This window comes from Chiloscyllium plagiosum, chromosome 28 (assembly GCF_004010195.1).
Source record: "Chiloscyllium plagiosum isolate BGI_BamShark_2017 chromosome 28, ASM401019v2, whole genome shotgun sequence".
Taxonomy (NCBI): domain Eukaryota; kingdom Metazoa; phylum Chordata; class Chondrichthyes; order Orectolobiformes; family Hemiscylliidae; genus Chiloscyllium; species Chiloscyllium plagiosum.
The window spans coordinates 7400317-7418810 of NC_057737.1; positions in this window are offsets into that span (position 1 = coordinate 7400317).

Consider the following 18494-nt stretch of genomic DNA (forward strand, 5'->3'; position numbering starts at 1 on the left):
TGAATGGCTTGGGAGGGGAACTTGGAGGTGGTGGTGTTCCCATGTGTCTGTTGATCTCATTCTGCTAGATAGCAGAAGTTTGGAAATTGCTGTGTAAGGACACTTGGTGAGATGCTGTGGTGCATCTTGTAGACGGTGCACATCGTTACCTCTGTTTATAGGTAGTAAATGGAGTGTTGAGCACATTGTTCTGGATTATGTCAATTTCTTCACTATCATTGATTCATTCAGTCAAATAGTGAGTATCCTGTCACATTCCTAATTTGTGCTTTGTAGATGGTGGATAGGCTCTGGGGAGTAAGGAGGTAAATTAGCTGCCTCTGAATTTGTTAACCAGATGAACTTTTATAATACTTTGATAGCTTCATGGTGTTCTTTACTGTTAGCTGCTGTTCCAAAATTTTAATTTTAATTAATTAATTGGATTGAAAAGCCCCAGCTAGCATTGTGTGTGGGATTTGAATTTATGCCTCAGAATGATTAATGCAGATTTATGGACTACTCCCCCAGAAGCTCCATGTAATGATAACCCTGGGAGTGAGATGTAGGATAAGTAGATAAAAATCAGAGTCAGGCAGAACTAGAAGGGGCACAGAAAAACATCTCCAAGGACTTTGCCAGGACTGGAGGGTTTGAGTTATAAAGAGAGGCTGGATAGGCTGGGGTGTTTTTCCCTGGAGTGTCAGAGACTAATGGATGACCTTATACAGGTTTATAAAATCACGAGGGACATAAATAAGCTGAGTGGCCAAGATCTTTTTCCTTGGAAAGTGGAGTGCAAAACTAGAGGGTATAAATTTAAGGTGAGAGGAGAAAGATTTAAAAGGGACCTGATGACATAGAGAATGGTTCGTAAATGAAACAAGTTGCCAGAGGAAGCGATAGAGGAGGGTTCAATTACAACATTTAAAAGACATTTGGGCAAGATATTGGCCAAAAGTAGGCAAATGGGACTAGTTTAGTTTGGGAAACTTGGTCAGCATGGACGTGTTGGACCGAAAGGTCTATTTCCATTCTTGTACAGTTTTGAATTACTTATTATGATCTCTTGATCTCTCTCTCTCTCTCTCTCTCTCTCACACACACACAGTCACACATGCACACTCACACAAACATTTTCACACATGCACATATACACACTCTCTCAGACACACACACACTCTCACATGCTGTCACACTCACTCTCAAGTGTGTGCGACGCACAAACACACATATATATAAATCTATGGGGTGAATCATTTCATTCAAGATGTTTATTTATTTGCAGATACATTCTATTTTGTTCAAAAAACACACAATTTATAGTCACAGTCAGTCAATGTGACATTTTATAAATTTATTGTCACAGTCAGTCAATGTGGCGTTTTATAAATTCCTGCTCTCAGAATAAGACCAGCCTGATAGAAAACTCAGAGGCAGATTCTGAATGAGGCCTCACACCTACAATTCAATGCCTGACCTGAGATGTCATCTTTTGTATCTCTGCGTGATTGAAGTTTGGAAAGTTAGGCAGACACTGATAAAGCCTTTAATTATCTCGGGGAGTGACTTGAAACAGATTCTGAATTTGCATCTTAATCAATTGAAACTTGCATCTCCTTTCTAACAGAGTTCTCCATCAGCCATGTAGGTTTGTTCACTTACACCAATTGTCTGATCCTTTGATCTCTCTGCCTACAAACTCTGTGTCTGTGTACCCTCTCTCCCTGCACCTGATGAAGGTGCAGCGCTCTGAGAGCTTCTGCTTTCAAATAAATCTGTTGGACTGTAACCAGGTATCATGTGACTTTTGACTTTATTCCTTGAACAAGCGCATTCAAGTCTCTTTGAATATTAACACTCACAAGTTTCACTCAGTTTTTAAAACTGAACAGAGGTCAATACCCCATCTCTGAGTTACCCTTTACTGTATTTACTTGTGCACAGTACACTCTGAGCGGCCAGCCAGCTCAGAGTCAGTCCCCGAATTGGGATTCTAAATCTCCTGGTTATTTTTTTATTCCTCCTCATTCTTCTAAACCTGTCTGCAATCCTTGATGCAGTGGAACATACATGAATTCCCAGTTGGGTGGGAGTTGGTTCTATTCTTAAATAATTATAGCCAGAATCTCTCATAGTGGCTTTTCTTTCTTGTCCAGCAATGATTCCTTTGATTTTCTAAGAATCTAAGCAAAATAACTGCACAGAAGTTGGGTCCTGTCACCAAGTCACCCTTTATTTACTAGTGTCGAGTGGCTGTGACCAACCAGCTCAGAGTCAGTCCCTGAACTGAGGGAATTTTAAATCTCCTGGTTATTGTTTTTTGTAATATTCCCCATACTACCGCCTAACAGCAGTAGTGCTTATTTTTTCCCCAGCACCCATGTTGTGTGTGTGCAGGTGTGAGACACAGTGAAAGACACAAGGTGCACGAATCCTTATTCAGTTTCCACCACCAGGAAGAAAGGAAACACCCAAGTGGCCAGTGACAAGCAGTGCCCTTCACATCAAAGGGCAATGCTGTGTGATCAAACAGGGAAAGGCAGGGCAGGGATTAAATCAAAATAGAGTTGGAGGGGGAAATAATGCACTCCACTCCCTGCGGCGCCCACCTCTCCCTGAATAGCTCGAGTGAGTTGGTAGACACCTCGCTCTCCTTCTCCAGGGACACCCAGGCTCAGATGTAGCTGCAGAAGAGGAGCAGGCAGTCGGCCCTAATGACCCCCTCCATGTCCTGCTGCTTGGACCTATTTATGGCCAGTTTGGCCAGGACCAGGAGCAGACCCACGAGGAGATCCTCTGACCTATCCGCCCCCCTCCGCACCAGATGCCCAAAGATCAGGACCATGGGACTGAAGTGTAACCAAAACAGAGGAGAAGCGTCTCCAGAAAACTAAGAAGGGAATGCAAACGCCCACATCTCTTGGTTATATCAGTCAGTCAGGGCTTTCCTGATTGAGGCGAAAACGTGAGGACTGCAGATGCTGGAAACCAGAGTCTAGATTAGAGTGGTGCTGGAAAAGCACAGCAGGTCAGGCAGCATCCAAGGAGCAGGAAAATCGACGTTTCAGACAAAAGCCCTTCATCAGGAATGGAGGCAGGAAGCCTCTAGGGTAGAGAGATAAATGGGGGGGGGGGGGGGCGGAGCGGAGGGAGGAAGAGGGGATTGACCCAGTTTAACAACCTCAATCAAAGATCTCATTTGTAAACGAGATCCACCTGGTTCCAATCACTACAAAAACAAAATCTGTTTTTCTATTCTTCTGAACAAACTGAATAACTTCATGCATCTGAACTTTGCAATCCATGTTTCCATCTTTTTGTTCACTCACATAACTTTCCCCTCTCACCTTAAACCCTCTAGTTCGGGACTCCCCCACCCCAGTAAAAATCTTGTCCATTTACTGTACCCATGCCCGTTCTCTGTTTATACACAGAGTGATAGAGATTTACAGCATGGAGACAGGCCTTTTGGCCCAGACTGGTTCATGCTGACCAAATGTCCATCCACGCGCATCCTATTTCCCTGCACTTGGCCCATATCCTTCTGAACTTTTCCTATTGATGTATTTGTCCAAATGCCTTTTAAATGTTGATAATGTATCTGCCTCAACCACTTCCATCTGCTGCTCATTCCATTTGCGTACCACCCTCTGTGTAAAAACGTTGCCCCTCAGGTTCCCTCTTATTCTTTTCCGTCTAACCTTAACCTGATGCCTTCTAGTCCTTGATTCCCCAAATCTGGGAAAAACACTGACTGCATATACCCTATCCATGCCTCTCATGATCTTATACACTTCTATAAGAATCCCCCCTCAGTCTCCTACACTCTTAAGAAAAATGTCCTAGCTTTTCCATCCTTCCATTAGAATTCAGACAGTTGAGTCCAGGCAATGTCTTTGTGAATTTCTTCTGCACTCTTTACAGTTTAATATCATTCTTCCTAAAGCAAGGTGAACAAAATTGAACACAATACTCCAAGTGCGGCCTCACCAACATCCTGTACAACTGCAACATAACTTCGGAACTTCTATATTCAATGCCATGACTGATGGTACCAAAAGTCTTCCTCACTGCTCTGTCTACCTGTGACTCTACTTTCAGAGAACTGTGCACCTGAACTCTAAGATCCCTCTGTTGCACTGTGATCTTTAAGGCCTTACCATTCACCATGAAATTCCTACCTTGATATGACTTTCCAAAATGCAAAACCACACACCTCACTACATTGAACTCCATTTGCCATTTCCCATGCCATTTGTCCAGCTGAGCAAGGTCTTGCTGCAATTTCTCATAACCTTCCTCACATAAGGTCACCCCTCAGCCTCCATTGCTCCAGGGAAAATAGTCCCAGCCTATTCAGCTTCTCCTTATAGCTGAAACCTTCCAACCCTAGCAACATCCTTGTAAACCTTTTCTGAACTCTTTCAGTTCTTCCTCCAACAGGAAGACCAGAGTTGCATGCAATATTCCAAAAGTGGCCTAACCAATATCCTGTACAGCTGCAACATGATCTCCCAACTTCTATACTCAAAGATTTGACCAATAAATGAAAGCGTACCAAATGCCTTCTTCAATATCCTGAACTACCTGTGACTCCCCTTTCAAGGAACAATGCAACTGCACTCCAAGGTCTCTCTGTTCATCAGCACTCCCCAGGAACTCACCATTCAGTGTATAAGTCCTGCTCTGATTTGCCTTTCCAAAATGCAGCATCTCACATTTATCTAAATTAAACTGCATCTGCCACTCCTCAGCCCATTGGCCCATTTGATCAAGATCCCATTATACTCTGAGGTAATCTTCTTCGTTGTCCTCCACCCCTCCTATTTTGGTGTCATCTGCAAATTTACTAACAATGCCTCCTATGTTCACATCCAAATCATTAACATAAATGACAAAAAGCAGTGGACCCAACACTGATCTTGAGGCCCATCACTGGCCACAGGCCTTCAGACTCGAAAGCAACCAGCTACCCTTTCAGATGTCTGATGACTTCTGGCCATATCATTGATGCTCACAAGCTGTGCTGCTACTTGGGAGCCAATCACAGTTTTTAGATTACATTACAGTGTGGAAACAGGCCCTTCGGCCCAAAAAGTCCACACCGACCCGTCGAAGCACAACCCACCCATACCCCTACATTTACCCCTTACCTAACACTACGGGCAATTTAGCATGGCCAATTCACCTGACCTGCACATCTTTGGACTGTGGGAGGAAACCGGAGCACCCGGAGGAAACCCACGCAGACACGGGGAGAACGTGCAAACTCCATACAGTCAGTCGCCTGAGGCGGGAATTGAACCCAGGTCTCTGGTGCTGTGAAGCAGCAGTGCTAACCATTGTGCCACCGTGCCGCCCAAAATGTTTGCAGGGATATGGGCCATGGGCAGGCAGGTGGCACTATTTTGATTATATTCCTTAAAGTGTGGAAACAGGCCCTTCAGCCCAACAAGTCCACACCGACCCTCTGAAGAGTAACCCACCCAGACCCATTTCCCTCTGACTAATGTACCTGTGGGCAATTTAGCATGGCCAATTCACCTGACCTGCACATCTTTGGACTGTGGGAGGAAACCCACGCAGACACGGAGAATGTGCAAACTCCACACAGACAGTTGCCCGAGACCAGAATCGAACCTGGGACCCTGGTGCTGTGAGGCAGCAGTGCCTCAGTTGTTGTAGGCATAAGGCCTTTGTCATAAAAATCTGACGTCCACCCCACAGGCCCATCAGCTATGTATTGCCAGTCAAATATCACCTTTTAACATATGTCCTGGTGCCCATTAGTCTACAAGTAACCTTTCCTCCCTGCCTGGAACAGTAAGCACCACTTACAATGCATGTCACAAAGGTACAATAGTCTCTTGTGAAACACTTGGCTTCTTAAATAGTCCTTTCCAATTCTGAAAAAGTGTTGCTGGAAAAGCGCAGCAGGTCAGGCAGCATCCAAGGAGCAGGAGAATCGATGTTTCGGGCATGAGCCCTTCTTCAGGACGAAGAAGGGCTCATGCCTGAAATGTCGATTCTCCTGCTCCTTGGATGCTGCCTGATCTGCCACGCTTTTCCAGCAACACTTTTTCAGCTCTGATCTCCAGCATCTGCAGTCCTCACTTTCTCCTTTTCCAATTCTGGTCAAAAATATATAGAAAAATAAAAAATAAGATCTTTAAGTTTAACAGTTGTCAGATATGACATTCTAGAGTCTTTCTCCAGGCTGAATACTTCACAAATAATCACTGATTTACATTGCTCAGAATTTACATTCTCAGTCATTGTTTTGGCTAGATGTCCTCTTTTTAATAATACATTATAGTTAGAAGTTCAATATTCCGTAGGTGATCCAAAGCTATGATCAATGGACATGATAGTAACCACTTTTATCTGCCTTATTACATTCTCAAAAATTTCCAATAGGCTGGTTACATAAGATTTCTCTCTAGCAAAACCATATTGATTTCTTCCAAATATTCCACGCTTTCCTAAGTGCAATGTTAAGGTGCTTAATAATAAATTCCTGCATTTTCCCACCAAATGATATTAGGCTAATTGAACTTTTAGCTCCTGTTCTCTTTCTCCCTCCTTTCTTGAAAAGCTGTGTAACATTTCAATCTGATCAGGCTGTTTTCACATCTCAAGAATTTTGCAAAACCATATTTAGCATGTCCGTTTTTGCAGCAGCTACCTTTTCTAGGACTGTAGGGCGTAGGACATTGGATCCCTGAGATTTGTCAGATTTCAGTCTCATGTTTCTCCAATACTTTTTTCTCCTTCAATATTAGTTTCCTTAAGTATCCCATTCGTTATAGCTCCTGGGTTACTGTCCATTTCGGGAATGAAACTTGTGTCTTCTCTTGTCAGTACAGAAGGCCTCTTCTATACAATATCTTTGCCATTTCCTCATTCCCCATGATCGGTTCTTGTGTTTCTGCTTCTAAGAGATCAATGTTTACTTTAGCTACTCTCTTTCTTTTTATATTCTTGTAAAAGCTTTTACATTCCATTTTTATTGGCATGTTCCACTTTTTTCCTTTCTATCAACTGTTTGATAGTCCTTTTCTGTGTTCGAAAATATACCCAATCCTCAGATGTGCTTTTGCTCTTTTTGAATCATAGAATCCCCACTGTCTGGAACAGGCCAACGTTACAAGCTTCTTCTTTTATTCTTGTACTATCTTTAACTTCCTGAATGAACCATGCATTACATTGCAAAGTGAAAACTCATTTTGATTGACTTTTTTGAACTGCTTATTTAAAATGATTCCTACTCTCCATTTACTTCCATACCTTTTAGTCCATTATCCAATTTACCTTAGTCAGTTCTCCTCTCATACCTGTGCAATCAATTCTCTTTAATTTTAAGATGCATTGTTTGGAATATGTCACATTCAAAGTTGATATTTAATTCAATGGGTATTATGATCACTATTTTCCAGAAGATATTTTAACCACAACATTACAACTAACTCTGCTTCATTACGCAATGCTAGATCTAAGACAACTTTAACCCTATTCAGTGCCACAATGTATTTCACCAAGAAATTATCTTGAAAACATTTTATGGACTCATCTTCCAGAATACTTTCACTAATTTGATCATTCCAGTCTATAAAGTGACTAAAATCCCCTTCTTGTTTGGTGCTCAGTCCATTGTTATAACTCTTGTTAAGAGGTCTATAAGCTGCTAAAAGACCAGAAGGAATTTGTGCAGTATCTGATGTCAATAGGAGCAGAGAAGTGCAAAGGGACATTAGCATTTAGTTCAACGTGGTGAGGAGCAAAGCCATCATTTTGAATCTGAGGAAGACAAATCAGAATATTTTCTTAATGCTAAGAGACTAGGGGCTGTGGAAGAGCAAAAAGAATCATGTGGCCAGATATACAAACCACTCAAAGCCTGTACACAAGGACAAAAAGTAATCACAAAGGCTAATGGAATGTTGGCCTTTATAGTAAGTGGATTGAAATACAGAAAAGAGCTTCATTGCAGAGATTTAGTCAGAGCCCACCAGGAACTCAGCACTTAGCTTTAGACACCGCACAAGGAACAACGTACTGGTCTAGCAGGGGGTAATCTCATATTTGTAACACCGCTAAAACCCCCCACCCCATTACCATCTCCACAAAATGGCTCGAGTTCACCCTTGCCTCAGCTCTTCTGCTGCTTAAACTCTCATCTATGCCTTCATTTCTACAATATTGTATTACTTTTTTTGCTGGTATCAAATAGCATGGCATGGTGGTCTACAGTGCAGTGGGTAGCATTCCCTGCCCCTGGGTCAGAAGCTTCAAGTTCATCCCAGGATTTGATGAACAAGGAAGATGTGTTCTTCTTGTGGTCTCCTTAGACTGAGGAGAAAGCTCACCATGTGGTATAATCCATGACAAGAACTTGTGCATGGAGTCTTTAATATGGAGAGGCTAGAGTGCTGCAGCTTCCATACAGTTCTATCTGACCAGAAGACTCCTTCCATATGCCCTACGTGTACCAAAAGGATTTTCAGGTTGATCAGCAGCTTGTTCGGCCACATCATAAACTTCTCTTCCATAGCTGTCAATTCGTGTTGTGGGAATTGAATCTGGAGTTCTGATCTCAGAAACATGGATGGTACTCACCACACCATCAAACCTCCCAAAGATGTGTTGATTATAAGTTCTCCTGTCTCAGTCTAAGGTGGGTCCCACACCACTTCTGAAAGTGGGTCATTGGACCCAAAATGTTAACTCTGGTTGCTCTGCACAGATGCTGCCAGACCTGCTGAGCTTTTCCAGCAATTTCTGTTTCGGTTTCTGATTTACAGGATCTGCATTTCTTTTGGTTTTATTTTGCCTTTGTTATTCTTTTCCGTTTCCATGGGAAGGAAGCTGTAGAAGCTTCTACAGCTTGATTTTATGTTTCTCGCTAGCTTACTTTCACGTTTTATTTTCTGTTTCGTTATCAGTTTCTTGATAATCCTATACTGAATTCTGAAATTCTCCCAATTCACAGGCTTACTAGTTTTTTTCACTACTAAAGAATAACCCCTGATTTTAAAGTGGTGCCCCCTCGTTCTGGAATGACCCAGAAGAGGAAGTTTTTTTTTTGTGTCCAACTTGTCAAGACCTATTAGGATCTTACACATTTCAATCAAGTCATTCCTCTGTCTTCTAACTTCCAGTGGAAAAAAAACGTCCAATCTTTCTTCATAAGACAACATAGTTTATTCAGGTATTAATCTAGTAAAGGTCAAATACTACAGATGCTGGAAATCTGAAAAAAATACACAGAACACTAAAGAAACGCAGCATTTGTGGAGAAAGAAACAGAGTTAAATGTTTGATAATGACTCTTCTGCTTGAAAAGGTTGCCCCTCAAGTCCCTTTTAAATCTCACCTTAAACCTATGTCCTTCAGTTTTGGATTCCCCCAATCTCGGCAAACAACTTTGGCTATTCATCCAATCCATGCTGCTTGTGATTTTATAAATCTCTATTAGGTCACCCCTCAGCCTCCAACATTCCAGGTAAAAAAAAACAGCCTATTCAGCCTCCCCTTACAGCTCAAATCGTCCAATCCTGGAAACATCCTTGTAAATCTTTTCTGAACCCTCTCAAGTTAAACAAGATGGGAATGTGGAATTCCAAACTCAACTCTTCTGATGAATGGTCACTGGACTCCAAATATTTAACTCTATTCCTCTCTCCACAGATGCTGCCAGACCTGTTGAGTTTCTTCAGCATTCCCTGTTTGTATCCATCTGGTAAACTCCTTTGAACAGTCTCCAATACATCTATGTCTTATCTTAAGTAAGGAGAACACAACCGCATACAATGTATTTGAGATGTGGTCTCACCGATGCCCCATATAACTGAAGCATAGCAGCTTAATATTTATGTTCAGTTCCCCTTATAATAAAGAGCAGCACCCATTGAGATTTTTGATGGTAACAGTATCCGCATGCTAACATCTTGTGCACCAAAAGACCTTCTGCAATCATTCTCTGTTTACCTTGCTCTCTTGCCTTGTCCTCCAATTTTAATTTATCACATCTTTCCTCACATTACCCCTCTGTTTAATGTAGAAGTCTCCCCATCGCCTGTCTTATACGACTCAATAGCAAGATAGAATCCCTACAGTGTGGAAACAGGCCCTTCAGCCCAACAAGTCCACCCCGACCCTCTGAAGAGTAACCCGCCCAGACCCATTTCCCGAACCTATTACTCTGCATTTACCCCTAACCTATACATCCCTAAACACTACAGGCAATTTAGCATGGCCAATTTACCTAACATGCACATTGTTGGGTCATGGGAGGGGACAGGGGAGAATGTGCTAACTCCAAACAGACAGTTGCCTGAGGCTGGAATCGAACCCAGATCCCTGGTGCTGTGAGGCAGCAGTGAGCCACCATGTCGTCTCACCAGAATGCCAGACCCGGCACAGTTCAGGTGAAAACTTCCCCAGTGGCACAGCTCCCATTTTCCTCAGCTCATCCCAGATATCGAATTTCATTCCTCCCTGACCAATCTGTGGGTCACATGTTTAACCCTCTCATCTTATCTCCCCTCTTCCAATTTGCTTATGGCTCAGCTAATAATCCAGCGGTCAACATCAATGAGGTCCTGCTTTTTAATTAGGGAGTTTAGAGCCATGGACACTGAGGCAAAGTCAATATTTTTTCTCACTGGAAGCCTGCAAGAACCAAAGGGCAAGCTGAGAGAAAAAAAGAATGCACTTAAAATGTTATTGTGATAAGCGACAAGCCCATGATGATTAAATAGTTGAGAGTAGTGGGTGGCAAAAGTTACTGAGCCAGATGGTGTAGGAGTTATCTGATATAAAGAAATAACTTATATTTATATGACATCTTTGATGCCCCAAGGTGCGTTACAACTAATGAGTTACTTTTAAAATGTATTCACTGTTATATAAACAAACATCACAGCCAATTTAAACACAGCAAGGTCCTATGAATAACAAATGTTTGCATGAACAGTTAAGCCATCACTGTTGCTGTTGGTTACAAAAGGGGGGACAGGCCAGGACAGCTCCTGTGCTCCTTTTTAAACGGTGTCACGGGATTGTTTACATCTATCTGAGAAGGTGGGCTCTCGATCCCTCCCTTCCCAAAAATGCACCCCCAGCCCCGCCCCTGTCCCCCAACAAAGCCAGCCCCAGTCTCAGTTGCAAGGTAGTATCGTCGTCAGTCCTTAATTGACGTGTCAGCCTTGATTACATATACAATTACGATAGTCTGTGGGTCTAAAACAGAGCGGCATCTGACTCAGAGTGAACGCTGCCAACAACTGAGAGAAGCTGGCCCCGTTACATGTAGAGACACTCTTAATATTAATTCAATAATGTAAGTTATAATTGAATATTAATGAGATGGTCAGGAGATATGAAGTTACAGAGCCACATTAGTATACAGAGATAATACACACTCCTTTTCATATCTTAATTCCTCAAACTGTTTCAGTAAATGTCCCCAAACCAGTCACCCTGGCCTCACTCACTGATTGAGCAGAAGTATTCAAAACCAGACAAAGCGATGACACTGAAGGAAGCTCTAATGAATCAGGATTCATCTATTTCAATGTAGAGACTGTCTTGTCAAATTGAAAGGATTTAAAAATGAAAGTCAAAACATCTACAGAAACATGAAAGGAGTATTTTTAGAACACTGTTCCTAGTTTTAAACCTGAAGATTAGATCAGCTTGGGAAAAGAAAGTCTGTTCGCTATTTGGTTTCATCCACGCACTGTATATCAACCCTTTTGCAATGCAAGGAATAATAACTGATCCCAATGCAGCATATGGCTGAACAGGACCTTGGCTTAACCTCTCACCTGAAGACCTTCAACCAAGGGCGTCACGTGGCACAATGGTAAGCACTGCTGCCTCACAGCGCCAGAGACCCGGGTTCAATTCCTGCCTCAGTCAATTGACTGTGGAGTTTACACATTCTCCCCGCGTCTGCACGGGTTTCCTCCGGGTGCTCCGGTTTCCTCCCACAGTCCAAAAATGTGCAGGTTAGGTGAATTGGCCATGCTAAATTCTCCGTAGTGTTAGATGTAGGGGAATGGGTTTAGGTGGGTTGCTGTTTGGAGGTGTGGACTAGTTGGGCCGAAGGGCCTGTTTCCACACTAAGTAATCTAATCATATACTACGGATGACAACAACAGACTAACCTACAAACAGATGATTGCAGCTATGGAAGCCTTCCATGCCTGCAGGCCAGGACAGCTCCTGTGCTCCTCTTTAAATGGTGTCACAGGATTATTTACATCTATCTGAGAAGGTGGGGCTCTCGATCCTGCCTTAATGTGTCCTCGGCCTGCATGCACCAAAACCTAGAATCCAGGCCGAAAATTGGCAAGTAACATTTGCAACACCCGCGTGCCAGCTAATGACCAAATCCAACAAGAAAGAATCTAACCATCTCCCATTGATGTTCAATGGCATTACCATTGCTGAAATCCCCATGGAGTCATACAGCATGGAAACAAACCCTTCGGCCCAATCAGTCCATGCCAAACATAATTCCAAACTAAACTAGTCCCACCAGCCTGCTCCTGGCTCATAACCCTCCAAACCTGTCCTATTCATGTAATTATCCAACAGTCTTTTAAACATTGTAATAGTAACTCCATTCACCATGTCACCAGGCTGTTCCTTCCACATGCAAACCACTCTCTGTGTAAACAATTTGCCCCTCACGTCTTTTTTAAATCTCTCTCCACTTGCCTTGAAAATGTCCTGCCTCGTCTTGAATCCACCATCCCAGGGAAAAGACATCTACCATTACCTCAACATCCTGGGAGTTACTATTGATCAGGAGATCAGCCATATAAATATTGTGTCCGCAAAAACATGTGCAAGGCTAGAAATCCTGCAGTCAGTAACTCACCAAAGCCTGTCCACCATCTACAAGGTACAAGTCAGAAGTGTGGGTGGATAAGGGTAGCTTCAAAGACAATCAAGAGATGCAACACTATTGAGAAGGACTTAGCTGATTAGAGTGGCGTCCCATTTGAAAACACTGACTGACTCGCGTGTAGTGACAGCAATGTTTACCATTTACATGATACACTAGAGCAATTCCATATCTTCTTTCAGCATCTCCCAAAGCTGCAAGCTCTACCACCTAAGGAACGAGGGCAGCAAATGCATGGTAACAGGACCAGCCAGTTCCCCTCTGAGTCACAGACCATCCTGACTTGGAATTACATCACTCCACCTTCACTATTGCTGGGTCAAAGTCCTGGAATTACCTCCATGACAGCAGTGTGAGTGTCCACGTATGCACAAACATATGCACGCGTGTACACACACCCTCTCTCACACACACACTCTCACACATGCACACACTCAAGCACACTCATGCAGACATCTACAAACGAATGTGCATGTGCACATGCATTCACATATGTAAAGCTCATGCACACATGCATACACACACATGCTCACACACAAACAGTGCTTACACACAGAAAGCATGCACATAGATACACACATAAACACACACACACACACAATGCACATATAGTGGCATACGTGGGGATACACACACGTTGCAATTATCCAATGATAGACCAAGAACCTTCTACCAAAGTGGTGGAATTTTATCAGAAAAATCCACTTAGTCTAATGACACTTCTGATACAAAAGAACTTGCTGTGGTTAATGGAAGTCCAGGACATCGAAACAGGAATTCCTCTGGGGTTCCTTAATGCAGCCACCTTTACCTGATTCCTCAATGGCTTTCCTTTTATCCTCTGGGATTCCTCTATTGATTCCACATTGCACAGTTCCTCTGTTCATGAAGTAGCTCATGAGAACCTACAGCAGGATTGGGATAGGGACCAGGCTTTAAGTTGACAAAATAACAGGTAACATGTATAATACAGAAGAATTCAACGATTTCAGATGATTATCCCATCTCGACCTCTCTGTTTTCACTCTGCTCCATAATTTTATTTTATTAATCCTTTTTTTATATATGTTTTTTACTGTTCTGTACCTCTTATTTCTTGATTGTCTCTCTCTTTCTCTCGCTCCCCACTCTCTCATCACCTTTTTCCTCTCCTCTTCCCCCTTTGCTACCCTTCTCCCTGTTTTCCATGTTGCCTCTGCTTCACACCCCCCCCCACCCTCCCCACATATTTTGTCACGTAGCACTGCCTTAAGCCTTGGTCATTTACAGCTCCTAATCTCCCTATAATCTCTCTATGCACTGTCATTATCACCTCTTTATTGCTACCTTTGCATCTGGAGCCATGACTCACCTTCTCTCAGCTCAGTATAAATACCTCCCAATTTCTCCCTTTTTTTAGCTTTGACAAAGTGTCAGTTAGACTCGAAACGTCAGCTCTTTTCTCTTCTTACAGATGTTGCCAGACCTGCTGAGATTTTCCAGCATTTTCTCTTTTGGTTTCATAATACAGAAGTGTTGGTCAATATCCATTTCCTATATAGGCCACTCAGCCCATCTTCACTATGCAAGCTCACTCCAATACTCTCTTAAACAACAGTGCCATAAGTAGCCAGTCTGATCATGCATTCAGTTTTAGATTAGATTAGATTAGATTAGATTAGATTACTTACAGTATGGAAACAGGCCCTTCGGCCCAACAAGTCCACACCGATCCGCCGAAGCGCAACCCACCCATGCCCCTACATTTACCCCTTCACCTAACACTACAGGCAATTTAGCATGGCCAATTCACCTGACCTGCACATCTTTTGGACTGTGGGAGGAAACCGGAGCACCCGGAGGAAACCCACGCAGAGACGGGGAGAATGTGCAAACTCCACACAGTCAGTCCCCTGAGTCGGGAATTGAACCCAGGTCTCTGGCGCTGTGAGGCAGCAGTGCTAACCACTGTGCCACCATGCCGCCCACAATTCCCTGAACACAGTTTTAGCGAAAGGATGGAAAAGGTACTAAATACCTCATCTTACCTCCTCTCCAAAGTCTAGAATTGACACACTACTTTGGCCCTGATTATCAAGACCTAAACTTGCCTTGAGGTATTAGGATGGATGCTGGGGATTTTACCAAATAATTGTTCATTGGAAGCAACTTTCACAGCGCCATGCATGAGTATTTGTGGGACTCACACTGAAAGGCTTGGATCTCAGCTCAGGGACTGACAGGACAAGGTCTATTTAGATTCTTGGGTGTCCCCTCAGGGGGCCAGGTGGAAGAATGTCACCTTGACCTTTTATCCCTTCTGCCATCCTCCCACTGGGCATCATGTCTTCCTCCCATTCCTTATTAGGGCCAAGAGCAAGCCCCCAGCAAATGGCCATAATCAAGCACTCCCTTTCTCCTGGTGACTCCGATAAATACCACTGCACTTACTCTTTTGAAGTGAATTCCTCAGGGGAATTTAGAATAAATGCTGATAGGGTGTTGGTAAAGCATTGTGAAAGTGTCCTTGAAGGTTTTCCTGGTCGTTTTGCCAACATACAGTGATGAGGGACAGTAAAAGCTTTTAAGTAGCACTCAAAATTCTCACCAACATTCTCAATCACCTGTTTATTGATAAGCAAGGACATTACACCTAGTGTTATCCACTCATAAACATTAGGGGAGGCAATAGCCTAATGGTATTATCACTGTGCTGTTAATCTGGGGGCTTGGGTCTGAATCCTGCCATGGCAGATGGTGGAGTGTGAATTCAATGAAAACCTGGAAACGAGGGTCTAATGATTGTTGGAAAGACCAACCTGGTTCACTAATGTCCTTTTATGGAATGAAATCTTTCCCTGATCTAACCAAATTCCAGATTCATAGCAAAACGATTGACTGACTCCCACCCCCACCCCCATCCTCTGGGCAATTAGGGATGGGCAATAAATGTTGACCTGGTCAGTGGTGTCCTTATCCTGCGAATGACTCATAAAAACTGTTGACTATTTACATTAACAATCCAAGGAAGCCATTTCTAACACCAGTTTTTTTTTTAGCCAACACAAGAGTTTGGAGCAGGGTAGGCCATTGAGCCCCTCCTCCACCATCCAATAGGATCATGGAAGTTCTTGATCTGCAACATCACTTCCCTGCCCGTGATCCACCCCCAATACCCCTGATAGACAGATATTTGGTCTCTCGGTCAATCTCAGCCTTGCATATACTCAGTGATAGGACCACCACAGTTGAGGGAGAGAATTCCAAAGATTCGAAAACATTTGAATGAAGAAATTGCTCCTCATCTCAGTGCTGTATGAGATGGACCTTATCCCGAGACCGTGTTGGAAATTTTTAGATTCCCTGGCTCGGGAACGTGGTTAAATAGTGCATTGTGCTTCTTTACAATGACTTCCTCCTTGGTCTTTTCAAAGGGTCATCTGTTCCTGAAAGAGTTGGTAAAAGAAAAGCCTCTGGAGTCTAGAGAGTGAAGATTATGACTCACAGTCGCCGAGGGCCTTTCAGTCTGTCTCCCCAAGGTCATCATCGCCCAGTTGAATTGCTACGCTACAGACTGCTGTTGAATGGCTGATTTTTAAGGCACTTATGCACAGAGCCTTTCAATCTACAGAACTCTGTTCTCAGGGGATAATGGACATTTGATGTAGAGAAATAATGTTGGCAGTGAGTTATAGAACAGATGATAGCAAGCACTAAGTGAAATACATGGGGTTTGAAAGGCATTGATATGTGAAAGACATTCAAGGATGTCATTAAAAAGCCTGAGGAGAATTGCCTTATAATTTCATACCCTCACTAAGATTATTTCACAGGGGTTGGTACCCCTTCACCAAGTCCCCCTTTATTTACACACGGAGAGTCCTTGACACTGATCCATCTCCCTCAGAGCCAGCTCTCAGAGTGAGCAGAACCTCAGATACTCCTGTTTCTTTTTTCTTCTCTTCCCCACACTACCGCCTAACCGCGGTAGTGCTTATTTTTTCCCCAGCACCCATGGTGTGTGTGTGCAGGTGTGAGACACAGTGAAAGACACAAAGTGCACGAATCTTTATTCAAACTCCACCACCAGGAAGATAGGAAAACACCCAGGTGGCCAGTGACGAACACTGCCCTTCACATCAAAGGGCAATGCTGTGTGATCAAAACAGTGAAGGGGAGGGTAGGGACTAAATCAAAATAGAGTTGGAGGGGGAGATACTCCTGTTTCTTTTTTTAATCAAAAACAGTGAAGTGGATCTCCTGGTTTTTTTTTGGTTATTTTTTTTTTCTTTTTTTTAACCCCCACAGTACCACCTAAGTGCGGTAGTGCTTATTTTTTCCCCAGCACCCATGGTGTGTGTGTGTGTGCAGGTGTGAGACACAATGAAAGACACAAAGTGCACAAATCTTTATTCAAATTCCACCACCAGGAAGAAAGGAAAACACCCGGGTGGCCAGTGTCAAGCACTGCCCTTCACATCAAAGGGCAGTGCTATGTGATCAAACAGTGAAGGGGAGGGTAGGGACGAAATCAAAATAGAGTTGGAGAGGGAGATAATCCTGTTTCTATCTGTCAGCCAGGGCTCCCTGATTGGACCAGGTTAACAGTCCCAGTCAGGGAACTCCTATTCTATGATGGCTGACTGCATTACAATCACTACAGCCATCTCTAATTTCACCTCCTTTCTTATTTCTCTCTCTCAGTGCCCATACTGTCAAATGGAGATTTCCCTCACTGAGCACTCAACTGGTCATTCATAGACAGCAAGATCCAATCCAGCAGGTCCAACCTAATTCTCACCTGACAACAAAATACATACAGACAAACAAATAGCGAGCAAGAGTAGACCATCAGCCCCGCAATCCTGCTTGCTGTTCAGTAGGATAATGGTCTTTGGACTTCAGATCCACCTTCCTGCCCATTCCTGATTGCCTTTCAACCCCTTGTTTAACAAGACTCTCTACAATGCTGCTATAGAAATATTGAAGGACTCTGTGTCCACCGCCTTTTCAGGGTGATAGAGCTCCAAAGATTGATGTGCCTCTGTGAGAGAAAACAAAACTCTGTTTTAATTACATGCCACCTGATTTTTAAGCAGTGTCCTGGTCAGGAGTGGAGAGCTCAGGCCCTGGCACTAGGATTAACTGTAATCTCTCACCAAACCTCTCCCCAGTTGTAACCTTGGCTGCAATCACCAACTCGGATCCAAGCCAGTGACTCAGCACCTTGCAGCTCTGGAGGCCTGAGACATTGTGTAGGGGAGGGGCTGTTGTTTACTTCTTGGAAACTATAACTTGATTGGAGGGTCTGAGCAACAGGGAGAGGCTGAATAGGCTGGGGCTGTTTTCCCTGGAGCGTCAGAGGCTGAGGGGTGACCTTATCGAGGTTTATAAAATCATGAGGAACAAGGATGGGATAAATAGACAAGGGATTCTGGATTAGTGGTGCTGGAAGAGCACAGCAGTTCAGGCAGCATCAGAGGAGCAGTAAAGTCGGCGTTTCAGGCAAAAGCCCTTCATCAGGAATAAAGGCGGAGAGCCTGAAGCGTGGAGAGACAAGTGAGAGGAGGGTGGGGGTGGGGAGAAAGTAGCAAAGAGTACAATAGGTGAGTGGGGG